This window comes from Neolamprologus brichardi, chromosome 6 (genome assembly GCF_056152115.1).
Source record: "Neolamprologus brichardi isolate AB-2024 chromosome 6, ASM5615211v1, whole genome shotgun sequence".
NCBI lineage: Eukaryota > Metazoa > Chordata > Actinopteri > Cichliformes > Cichlidae > Neolamprologus > Neolamprologus brichardi.
This window is the reverse complement of record NC_142109.1, coordinates 33,398,132-33,409,975: the sequence shown is the minus strand read 5'-3', so window position 1 is coordinate 33,409,975 and position 11,844 is coordinate 33,398,132. Positions and strand designations below refer to the sequence as shown.

General features: G+C 39.6%; 1 protein-coding gene across 2 annotated transcripts in view; it reads right to left on the bottom strand.

Annotated features, from left to right (window-relative positions):
• Positions 1 to 4,475: 4,475 nt before the first annotated feature.
• The window catches only part of LOC102783144 (endonuclease V-like), a 91,003-nt gene continuing 83,634 nt past the window's right edge, over positions 4,476 to 11,844 (bottom strand). For both annotated transcript variants that reach the window (XM_087842637.1, XM_087842635.1), the window contains one exon: positions 4,476 to 4,833. The gene's annotated coding sequence lies outside the window, so the exon portion shown is untranslated. The remainder of the gene's footprint in view (positions 4,834 to 11,844) is intronic.

Genomic DNA, 11,844 nt, shown 5'->3' with positions numbered 1-11,844 from the left:
CAGTGTGTGAATCCATGATTTGTTTCATTGAGAGAGAATTATTTCTAATGATTTCACAAACAAGGCTATTTCTATGAAAATTGAAACAAATGACAGAGGCATTTATTAAAAACTCGTTATAAAAACAAAAGGTAGAAACAAAGACAAGTTTCAGTCCTTCTGGCAGTTTTAAAGTTTAAATAAAGACACAAACAGTCAGACATGGCCTCCATCTTGACAACAAAAGGCCATTCTGCATCTGCGGCACTGTTATATAAGACTTTTTGAAGGATGTTACCTCTGTCTGTTGATTTGTTGTTATAACTAGCTGCATGTACAGTATTTTATAAGAGATTGTTCTAGGAAATGCTAAAAAAAAACATTTAGTCATTGAAATAAATATCTGTGAAAAAGAAAATGTCATTAAATAGAATATACCTTCTGTATTTCACATTCTGGTGGGTTTTATTTTCTTCACAGCTGTAAAGAAATTCGTCAGCCTGCTGCAGACTTCACCACAGACACTCACTTTCTATCTCTGATGACTCCACACAAAGGAGAGCTGAACTTTTCTCTTTCAGAAAACCACAGCCTTCACCTTCATCTCATTTTTGTTTGGCTTTGCTGCAGTTCTGCTGAAATGCTGCAGCAAAGCCTGCACTCATTTATCCTGGTCGTGCCTTCAACAGTTTGACTCTTTAGCACTTCCTTTTATTCTCGTTCCAGGCTTTTAAAGACAGTTTCTCCTTTTGCTGTGTAGGCTTGAAAAAGAAAGGAACTCCTCTCTCCACTGATGATTACTGCCCATTGCTTTATTGTCTGTATTTTCTCCTGACCTCAGTGGTTGAAAAATGAAACCAGTGTGGATGTGCTAAAACCTCCAGTTCCTCTAATGGCCACTTGAGGCTGGGTGCAAAAAAGAGGGTCAAATCCCATAGATTCCCATGTTAAACACACAGTAATGCATCATGTTCTGTAAAATCCTGGTTGTAGTGTGTCTGTCCTGATGACTATGTATTTCCAAAAAAAATATTAAAAAAAATAACTAAAAACTAAAAATATTTTTAATGAAAAATATCTAAACATCAAAGTATGTTTAATAATGTAGCTGTGTTTTAGCAATAATGCAGGTGACCTCTTAAATCTTCCGCATCACTCATGATGGCCAAGATGGTCAGTCAAAGAAAAATTATTGGTTAACAGAATATATCAGAGAAACAGATTTACTTGCTAATGCTACGCATATAATTTGGACACATAAGGCTTCAGGAAGGGGTGATTTAGTTTGACTGAGAAGTCAAACTAAAGTCAAACTAAACACATTCCTATTCCTAAACACATTCCTATCAGACAGGACCTTTTCTGTTAGGACTGATAGGTTCTCCTCTAACACTGCTGCCCTAACCTGCGGGGTTCCACAGGGTTCAGTTTTGGGCCCATTATTAATTTCCTTTTATATGCTTCCTTTAGCTGGCATTATTCAGTCTTTTAGTGGCCTGTCTTATCATTTCTATGCCGATGACATTCAGCTGTATGTGTCCTTTAAGCCTCATCAGCTGGATAGGCTGTCCACCCTAGTCCAGGCTTTAACTCAAATCTCTGATTGGCTTTCTAACAATTACCTTGTTTTAAACATGAACAAGACAGAGACCATGATCATAGCTCCTCCTGATCTACATCCTAACCAGTCAGGTTCTTGCCCCTTTCTGTTCTTCTGCTAAGCCAAATATTCGAAATCTTGGAGTAATATTTGATTCTTCTTTGGGCCTTGACTCACACGTAAAATCTCTGTCTCGTTCCTGTTTCTTTCATTTAAGGAATATTTCTAAACTGCGACATATGGTCTCCTTAGCTGAACTGGAAAAAATTGTCCATGCATTTGTGTCATCGCATTTAGATTATTGTAATCTAAATGTAAAAAGAAAAAGAAAAAATAGACTTTATTCATATGGTTCTATGGTTACAATGTACATATTTACAGTGGCTTGCAAAAGTATTCGGCCCCCTTGAACTTTTCCACATTTTGTCACATTACAGCCACAAACATGAATCAATTTTATTGGAATTCCACGTGAAAGACCAACACAAAGCGGTGTACACGTGAGAAGTGGAACGAAAATCATACGTGATTCCAAACATTTTTTACAAATAAATAACTGAAAAGTGGGGTGTTTGTGGCTGTATTGTGACAAAATGTGGAAAAGTTCAAGGGGGCCGAATACTTTTGCAAGCCACTGTAAATATGTACATTGTAACCATAGAACCATATGAATAAAGTCTATTTTTTCTTTGACATTTGATAAAATGTTGCTTTAAAAAATCAAAAAAATGCCAAACAATTTTATTTATGTAGCACTAAATGAAAACAACAGTTGCATCAAGGTGCTTTATGTTGTAAGGTAAATGTCCTACAATAAGAAAACCAGAGAACACCCCAACGATCAGACACCCCCTTGGCAACAGTGGAAAGGAAAAATTCCCTTTCAACAGGAAGCTCCCAGCAGACTAGGCCAATTGTGGCGTAACATTCTACTTTAAAATACCAGAGGAACCAAAATTACAGATTCCTCCCAGCGTTACTCGAATCCAGAGTAATGCCATTCAGAGTAAGCATCTAGCTAGATACCACATTTCTAAGATTTTTAGGGCCAAGTTCAATAACTTTAGTTTAATCTTAATTTAAAAGCAGGAAATTAAAGGTCACCTGAGTTCTTTATGTCTTTAAGGCTTCCTGCATGAAGGCAAGCAAAATCTGTAGTTAAAAAGCAGTGTGTGACATCATGTTGGTGACGTACGGGATATCAAATAATGGTTACGACTGAACTTAAAAACTAAGTGCAGTCAGAAACTCATATGCAGCAAGATATGTAACTCTGGAGAAGAGGCCAATATGAGAACTATATGAAGATGAAAATAAAAACAAGCCAAAAAGGTCATAGTTTATGTTCAGTCAAACAACTTGTTTCTTTAAAAACAACAGGGAAAATGGAGAAGACAGAAATGCTGCAGAGAGAACAATAGCAGAGCTGTCAGAACAGGACTGCAGGATCACTGTCCTCTGTCAGAGTCCTCGGGCGCTAAATAACGAAAAAGCAAAGACGCCCGCCTGCTCAGTGCCTCTGAAACACAGCGACCGAGAGGGGAGACGGAGGGGAAGATTGAGTGATTGCAGATGGGAAAACTGTGAAGCAAACAAAGAACTGCAGAAGAAACTGTCAGATTCTCTCTCTGAGTGTCAGCTCCTCCCTGACCAGTGAAGCTGAATGATCCAGTAACAACAGTTTACTGAAGACAAAATCCAAAAGAAGAAAACTCCAGTAGCATTTATACCGCTAAAGCCTTACCTTCACACAATTTATGGAAGACTGTAGTCACACATTAAAATATGACCAGGTGAGAGGCACAAGTAGGAATTTATGTGTGAAAGGTAATGCTCAGGTGCCTCAAACCATCATTTTTGTAAAGTTCAGGCTGAACTTTGGTTGAAATTTTTATAGATGTTTAACAGAATATTTATCTACTTCCTAAGCACACATCTACCTGATGGGTTTAAATGCTGGTTGAGCAGCTGAGCTATCAACTAGATCCCCTGTAAACAAGCATTTAGTTAGAGTGTGCTGGGAACTTCTGTCAGACACTCCAGTCCACAAGATGTCCAATTGCTTCCTCCAGCACAGCTTCAGTTGTATTCATCAGGGACTTTGAGTTGAATAATGAGTCATATAAAGGGTTGGTTAGCCTGTGAGACACCAGAGGCTCCGGAGGCAGAGTGTTTTAGGCATGTCCTAGTACAACGTGGCCCTAGAGCAGACCCAGGACTTGCTGGAGAGATTGTGTCTCTCAGTTGGTTTGGGAAAGCCCCGGTTAATTTGGAAGAGATGGCTGAAACTCGAACCTGGATAAGCAGCAGGTTGGATGTTTACATGTACAGAAACCTCTTAGTAGCAGCAAAACACCTTTCAGACCTCCTAGTTTCTCTGTTTTCAAAAGTTCTCGACCAGATTGCAATTTCAATGTATTTTTTTTTATAGATGGGGCTTTCGAATTCCCTGAGATCCCTGATCTCATCAGCGATCACTGCAGCAATTTTTAAGCAATATCAATGAGAGCAAACATTGTTAGTTTGCAATCAGTCATCAAGGATATCATCGCAGTCTGTTCACTGTGTATCTACAGTATAGTATTTGTCCAGTGTTATAAGATACATACTTCACTCGGTCCAGTCTGCGGTTTTCATCAGCTGATCCTCCGACCCCTCCTGCTGATCAATACTGCCCCATCTGACCACTTCTATTCCTGGCCACATCCCTGCAGAGTCAGCCCCCTTCCCCCCCCTGGCCCTTTTCCGCTTGCCTCGCTGGGACCAGGCTGGCACAGCGGTGCAGGTTGCCAAGTCCAACTCATTTAAAGAGAGACACTCAGCGACAACACGTACAGGATATGGCCAAAGTGATGTTTGTGTGCGGTTACCACATGCAGCCGTTGTAGCTCACAACATAATTCAACATGAATATTAGACACATATTAACAGCTGACAAGCACTCTGCGGCAGATCAAGGACATTTATGATTTATTTACAAGGTTCCCAGAGTAAAAAACTGAGTGACCCAAAAATATAATGAGAACAGTGCATAAAAAGAGCCACGCTGACCCATATTCAATTTAAATATGGGGCAAGTACATAAAAAGATACAGTTAATCTGACAGTTTCTTTTTGGCAGAGAGTAAAACAGCTTTGCTTTTAAAAATGACTACACACACACACACACACACACACACACTGATGGACTTCTAAGGTGTCTTCTGTACTTGCTGGCTTTTATCTCTGACATCCTTCTCTGCATCATTTGCAACCTGGCACAAGAGAAAGAAAAACAAAGAGCAAACAATTTAACCAATGACACGTAATACAAACTATTTCACTGAGTCAACAGTATTAAAGACCAAAAAAGAACAATCTTAAAAACCGTTTAAGTCAGCGTAACTGATGGTCACATTAAAATGAAAGTCATTTAGTATTCAGTGTCACCTCAGACTGCTAAAAAAAAACCCACTTGAGCTTTTGTCTATTAAGCATTTCAGAATTACTCCTAGAAGTTTAACTGAAAATTAACCTCAAACTGAAACGCACTCATACTAAGTGGGATGTGAGAGGTATTCATTATGCTGGAAGACTGCATAACATTGCTCTTTTGCGCTGCAGAGGAGTAGAGATTTTGGTCACATGTTGGTTTCTCCTACAGCTCCGGCTTTATAAATATTAGTAGTAAAATGTGACATGCAGAAAATATTAGCACTTTATTATGTGTCGATTTTATATATATATATCGGCATTAATCGATTTATTAACCTAACATTGATGGTTGAGATTCATCGTTTTGAACATATTACTGTCAGGGCTCTGTGTGCAGGCGGATGGAGAAGAGGATCCAAATGCAAGACTCTGAGACTGAATTGAAACTGAGAACCTTAGATTTATTGCTGGTGACAAACGAAAACATGAACTGAACAATGACACTGAGAACTGGACACACAGGCATAATTCTGAGGGTACGACGCAACACTGAGCACAGGAAAACACAGGGCTAATATACACAGGGTGGTAATCAGGGAATGGGCAACAGTAGGGAGACACGGCTGGGAGAAATTGGACTAACGAGACAGGGGGAGCAAAGCTGCACATACTAACATACACAGTGTTGGGAAGGTTACTTTTAAAATGTATTCCATTACAGATTACAGAATACATGCCCCGAAATGTATTCTGTAACGTATTCCGTTACATTACTCAATGAGAGTAACGTATTCTGAATACTTTGGATTACTTAATATATTATCATGCTGTTTACAACTACATGAATGTACTATTGCTGTGATTTATTACTGTTACTGAAGGTCCGCGGATCCGAACCGTAGTAAAGGGACCTCTGACTAATACATCGGTTCGGTGTTGGGCTCGTAGCCGAAAACTAGCTTTACTTTGTTGTCTGGGTCAACTTTGCTAGCGAGAGACAGAGAGAGGCGTTGAAAGGCTGCTCCAACGGAACTTATTGTTTTTGGAGGAAAACACGAACACGGTGTACAGTCGAGTCTTAATAGCTTACTTACAACTGGGCTCGTCAGGCTCTCTTCTTGGCTGCAGTGGTTATTATTATATTTACATGCTTCCAGCTCCCGTTTTTGCTCGATGACAGCTCGTACTTTTCCTTTTTCTCCCTCCCTCGCTCACAGACACATAACGGGTATGGCAGTCCATTCTCCCTGCAGCACGGACTACACTGCCCATGATGCTACATTCTTTAGAGCTATACCTGTAGCATTCTGCCTGTTAGCTTAGCACAACAACAACAAAAAGGCCTCTCTCACCCAGGAAACATGCAGAGAGAGAGCGTCACCCTGTAACCATGACAACCGTAACGCTGCCACCTGGAACAACAGAACGTAGCTGTCAAACAAAACCCAAACAGTCCTGACCCGCCACAATATGAAACAGGGAAGTACCGCCGTGTAATCCATTTATTTCAACAAAGTAACTGTATTCTAAATACCACCTTTTTAAACGGTAACTGTAACGGAATACAGTTACTCATATTTTGTATTTTAAATACATAACGGCGGTACATGTATTCCGTTACTCCCCAACACTGAACATAAGACATAGACTTTCACAATAAAACAGGAAATAAGACACAAGGACGCAGACTAAGAAACACAGACTTAACACGGGCAGAACTAAAAATAAACCAGGATAAGCTGGAACATAGAACATCATTATAATCATCATCATAAGCACTAAGAGAATAAGAAAACACACCAAAGTAACTTAAAACGCAGATTCATCATAAAACCCAACAAAGCACCAGAGAAACATAAAGAACAATCCATCATCCAAAAACAAACCAAAACATAACTCAAAATACTGGGTCAAACTAACAGTGGCTGGTGTTAGTTTGCAATTCACATAATTTTTTTCACAAGTCAGTGATTTGGATGTGTGACTGAATACTTTTGGCAATGTAGTGAATGTTATTTAATTATTCATAATGAAAGGTTCTTCTTTGGCACCAGGTGTGAAGAACAAAAACAAAGAAACATCATTGAAACAAACTGTAAACAGTATCAGCCCTGAAATTCTTAATTGGTGCATCCCTGGACTGTAAGCTAGTAGATGATGATAATATGATGATATTAACATATGCAAACAGAAGCGCTCTGGTGTCTTCAGAAAATGTCAACTGTTGAGTAAATATATCACATGATTGTTTTTAATTAAGTTGTAGAGTGCTCACACTGAGACGCCCAGCTGTGTGAACAGTTTGATTTATGAATCATCCACTCAAACAGTTATCACTTTTTTAAAAGCTTCTCTATTTTACCTTTATTAGACGGGCAGGTAAACAGGAAGACAGGAAACATGGAGATGGATGATTTTTTTTTAACTTCTAGAGTGAATCTGCTCCTCAATAATATTTTGCCACCATTGTCTTACAATAAACTTATAATTGCAGATACATTTGGAGTGATTTGGGTTTTCTTTTTTTTTTTTTTTACATTTAGTCAAGATTTGGACTGAAGGTGGACCAACAAAGACAAAAACATCTGAAACTGAAGTAAAAGTGAATGTTATTGAAAAGCTGATAAACTAAAGTCCAACAAACAATGGAAAGAAAAGTGAAAAACACAAACTGGTAAACTGGTATCAGAACCAGAATCAGCTTTACTGACCAAATCTGTGTACACATGTCACAGTCTGGCTGCAAAGCTGACTGTGTGGAGTGAGGAGGTAGACCCATGAGCAACACGCAAAGAGACAAAACAAAACTTGAGCGTGACAAAAACGAGCCATTTATTAAGGCTGACAAAAAACGAACAAAACAAAAGGCAAAGATGAAACTAAACAATAACCTAAACTGGGTGAACTAAGATTAAAACATGAAAAAACCTTGAATGTTGGACAGACTAAGGCTACGTTCACACTGCAGGCGAAAGCGCATCAAATCCGATTTTTTTGACCCTATGCGACCCAAATCCGATCATGCTGTGACAGTGTGAACGGCACAAATCCGATCTGGGTCACTTTCGTATGTGGTCCTGAATCCGATACATATCTGATGTTTTAGAAAGCGACTGCTGTTTGAACGGTCAAGTCGCATTAAATCCGTCTTTTACGTCACTGACACAAGACGGACGCCAATTATCAGCGCCAGAGAAGACATCGTGAACGCTTCCTGGCCATCCAGTGTAGATGTCAGTGAAACTGTTGGGAAGACAACGTGAACATTTTATTTGTACTGTATAATCTGCAGATTCTGACAGAAATCTGCAACTATCCTTTGAAGCACCGCTTCTCTCTAAAACAGCAATAAGGATCATTATTAGGTTATCTACATTATTATGTAAATAACAAAATAACTTAAAGCAAAAATTGGGAAACGTAAAGTCCGAAACAAGTCTTTATATTAAGGGCCATCAGTCAAACAATATTGTTTGGTCTGGGTCTAAACAGAGCGCGTTGTGTGTGACGTCTTCTTTTGCGCATGCGGGCCGCTTTGAGCGTTCACACTAGAGCACGTTTGCTGTCGCATTTTATTTGTAGTGTGAACGAGCAGACAAAAAAATCGGATTTGATCAAAAAATTGGAATTGAGCATTAAGACCTGCAGTGTGAACGTAGCCTAAATGCACACATGAGGTGATGAGGAGAAGTGGAAACACAGCTGATATGAATGAACATAACAACATCACAGGGGGAGAGTAAAATTAAAACATAGGAACACAAGACCTCTTCAAAATAAAAGAGGAAACATAATGAGGTGCAGACATGACAACAAGAACTTGACAACACAAGACACACAGACATGAAACACATGAAGGACAAGGGAGACTTAACACAGGGGTTGAAAACAAAGTGAATCTAATAACCAAATAACTATAACCTAGGCCTGGTAGAAATGAACTTAGAAAACCTTAGAAAAGAACTTAAACATCAAAATAAACTAAAACTCAAAATGTTGGGTCAAAAGATCCAGGATTGTGACAACACGTACAAGGAACTGGACTCTATTTCCAGAATCAGAATCAGAATCAGACAGACTTTATTTATCCCCAAGGGGCAATTAAGAGATGAGGTAGAAGAGACTCATGGGAGGGAAAACAGATGATCTGACAAAGTGAAAGTCAAGTCTACACACACACACGCACACACACATATATATATGTTTATACATAAAGAGCTGACTATAAAATGGGACACGGATGGTAACAATCAAACAAAGCTAAAATAAATGATTGTGGAGCAAACAGAGAGGAACAAAATTAGGAACTAAAACCAAAACAAGTGAGAAAACCCTTAAAGCAGGGGTCCCCAACCTGCAGGTTTTAGATCTCACCCTGGGTCAACACACCTGGATCAAATGATTAGTTCATTACCAGGTCTCTGAAGAACTGCAAGACATGTTGAGGAGGTCATTTAACCATTTGAATCAGCTGTGTTGGATCACAGACACATCTAAAAACTGCAGGACACCGGCCCTCGAGGCCTGGAGTTGGGGACCCCTGCCTTAAAGTAAAACAGGAAGCAACCACAAGAAGACAAAGGCTCTCATGAAAAGCATCAGTAAACCTTATGACAGAGAGAGTAATACAGAAGGCATGGGAAGAAAATAACAGAACAACTTCAAACTAAACCCGTATAGAAACCATACTAACCATAACTTAGCTATGTCACAACGAGAATTTTCAACCAAAGTAATGTTCCGCTGATCGATACGGACCCCATTCGCTTCCCGGGAAAGTATCCTGATGGTGGAGAAGTGATTTTACTTAAAGGGCAGTTTTCCGCCAGGGGGATTCATCATATATTACTGCTCACATTATAGCATCCTACCACAGCTCTGTGCTGCAGCAGCAAAAACTGGAGCCTAACAACGAAGCCCATTAGCAGCCCGTGTCATTATTTTTCCCCCTCACTGCAGAGGCCTAGCTTGCAACTCGAGTCCAGTTAGTTTGGGCCCTATAGCAACACTACACAAAGCAATTTGCTCCCAATGGCCACCCAGGATATTTCCAGCGCATTACAGAGTAGATCAGCATCAGCAAGTTAACTGGAAAGAGAGCAACACAGAGACAAAAGCGAGAGCCAGATGGAGAAGGAGATGGAGAACTGTCATCGCGTTACAGGTGACTACCGTGCTGGTCAAGGTGCTGAATGGGTAATAAAAGGGCATCGTAATGGAGTGGTAATGGCAATGTGGTCATTACACGAGGCTGAACCAGGGTCTCAGTTGGAGGAAAGAAGATGAGCCCACGCTGTGTCTGCATCAGTGAGTGACGGCCCCCACTGGAAGTGGTGTTAATATACTACCGGATATATTAGCTATTAGACACGGACACATTATGTCATGGCTGGTAATTATGTAGAGGTATTATTAGTTCTGTTGGTGGTCATATTGCTTCCTGGGAAATTACCTCTGTAGGTGGAGCTCTGTTAAATTAACATAGCACCCTTGAGTCTGTCCTGGGAGAATAGCACAACATCAAATAGAAGAGATTATTCTTCTCTCTTATTTTAAATTGTAGCTTTATAGACAAAAATATTCCAGTTCACTGAAAACTGCTCTGTCACAGCTGAGCCATTTTTAGCCTGCTTTAGTAATCAAATGTTTTACAACTTAACCTGTTTAGAGGACATCCATCTACTTATGTCTACTGATTATGGACTAGGGTGGGCTAGATCATTTTTGCTGTATATGAATGTTAATTGTGATGTGGTCACACATTAAACACATTGACATTAAACTGCTCCATCCTCGCTCCCTCTGAGCTGCTAAGTGGACAGGGTTACCACCTTTTCTAGCAGAAGCCTTTAATTTACTTTATTACTGCCACTTTTTCCATGCAATCCTACTTTCAGTGGCAGGATTAAATGATTTCCAGTGCAGTGCAACTTGTCCATAATTTCTGTCAGTACCTATCAAGAGATACCACACGGAAGGTAGATGGGCAACAAATACAAGCTGCCAGATATTAGACATACCCATGATAGTATGCCGTTATTTCTGTATTATGAGTTTTAGGTACCTGTGGATCCCTCTGGGATAGCTTTGTGTGTAATGAGCTGCAGGTGAGCTTCTCTAATTGGCTGACTGAATAATTGTGTTCATGAATATATTCATAGTTTTCCATCCTGTGACCATCAGAAAGCCCTGTAGACGAGCAAAAATGGGTAACAGTTTCAAGCCAAAACTCCAAAATTGTACAGTCCATTTTTTAATGTTTCAAATTATAAGTATATAGATTATTATTCAAAAGGAAAAAAGCACAACCCCAATTTTTTTCAGCCAGTAAAATAATTTCTGCTAGTACCTTTCATATTATCATATAGCAAATCCCTCCATTTACAATGTTTTATTCTGGACGAGTCAATAAAAGCTGACTTTTGTGTTGTATTTTCAAGGTGCCTGACATATAATCGATTACTCTTACTCCTTTTATACACAGCAGCATATTCAGGACTCACTCCCCCCCCCCAAACGCAGACGCACAGTTGCAGGTCCATACAAGGACTTAAACATCATGATCATATAATTTGGGGGAAATTAATAAGATTTTGGTATGAATAGAAATCAGTCTCTCTGTGCCATCAGTCATCTTTGTTTCCTCACTAATGCCTTGCTTCTTGCTTCCTGACAATTTTTCATATGCTATAGTTTGGTTTTCCTAAATGATAATAAGCATCAGTGAACAAGACTGAACTGAGGCAGCTGTCAAAGCCGACAGGCAAACACTGGTCCATTGGAGCCCAGGTTCACTGAATTGGAGACACGACTCCACCTGGTTACAGCAGGATGATTATGTTAGTTTAAAA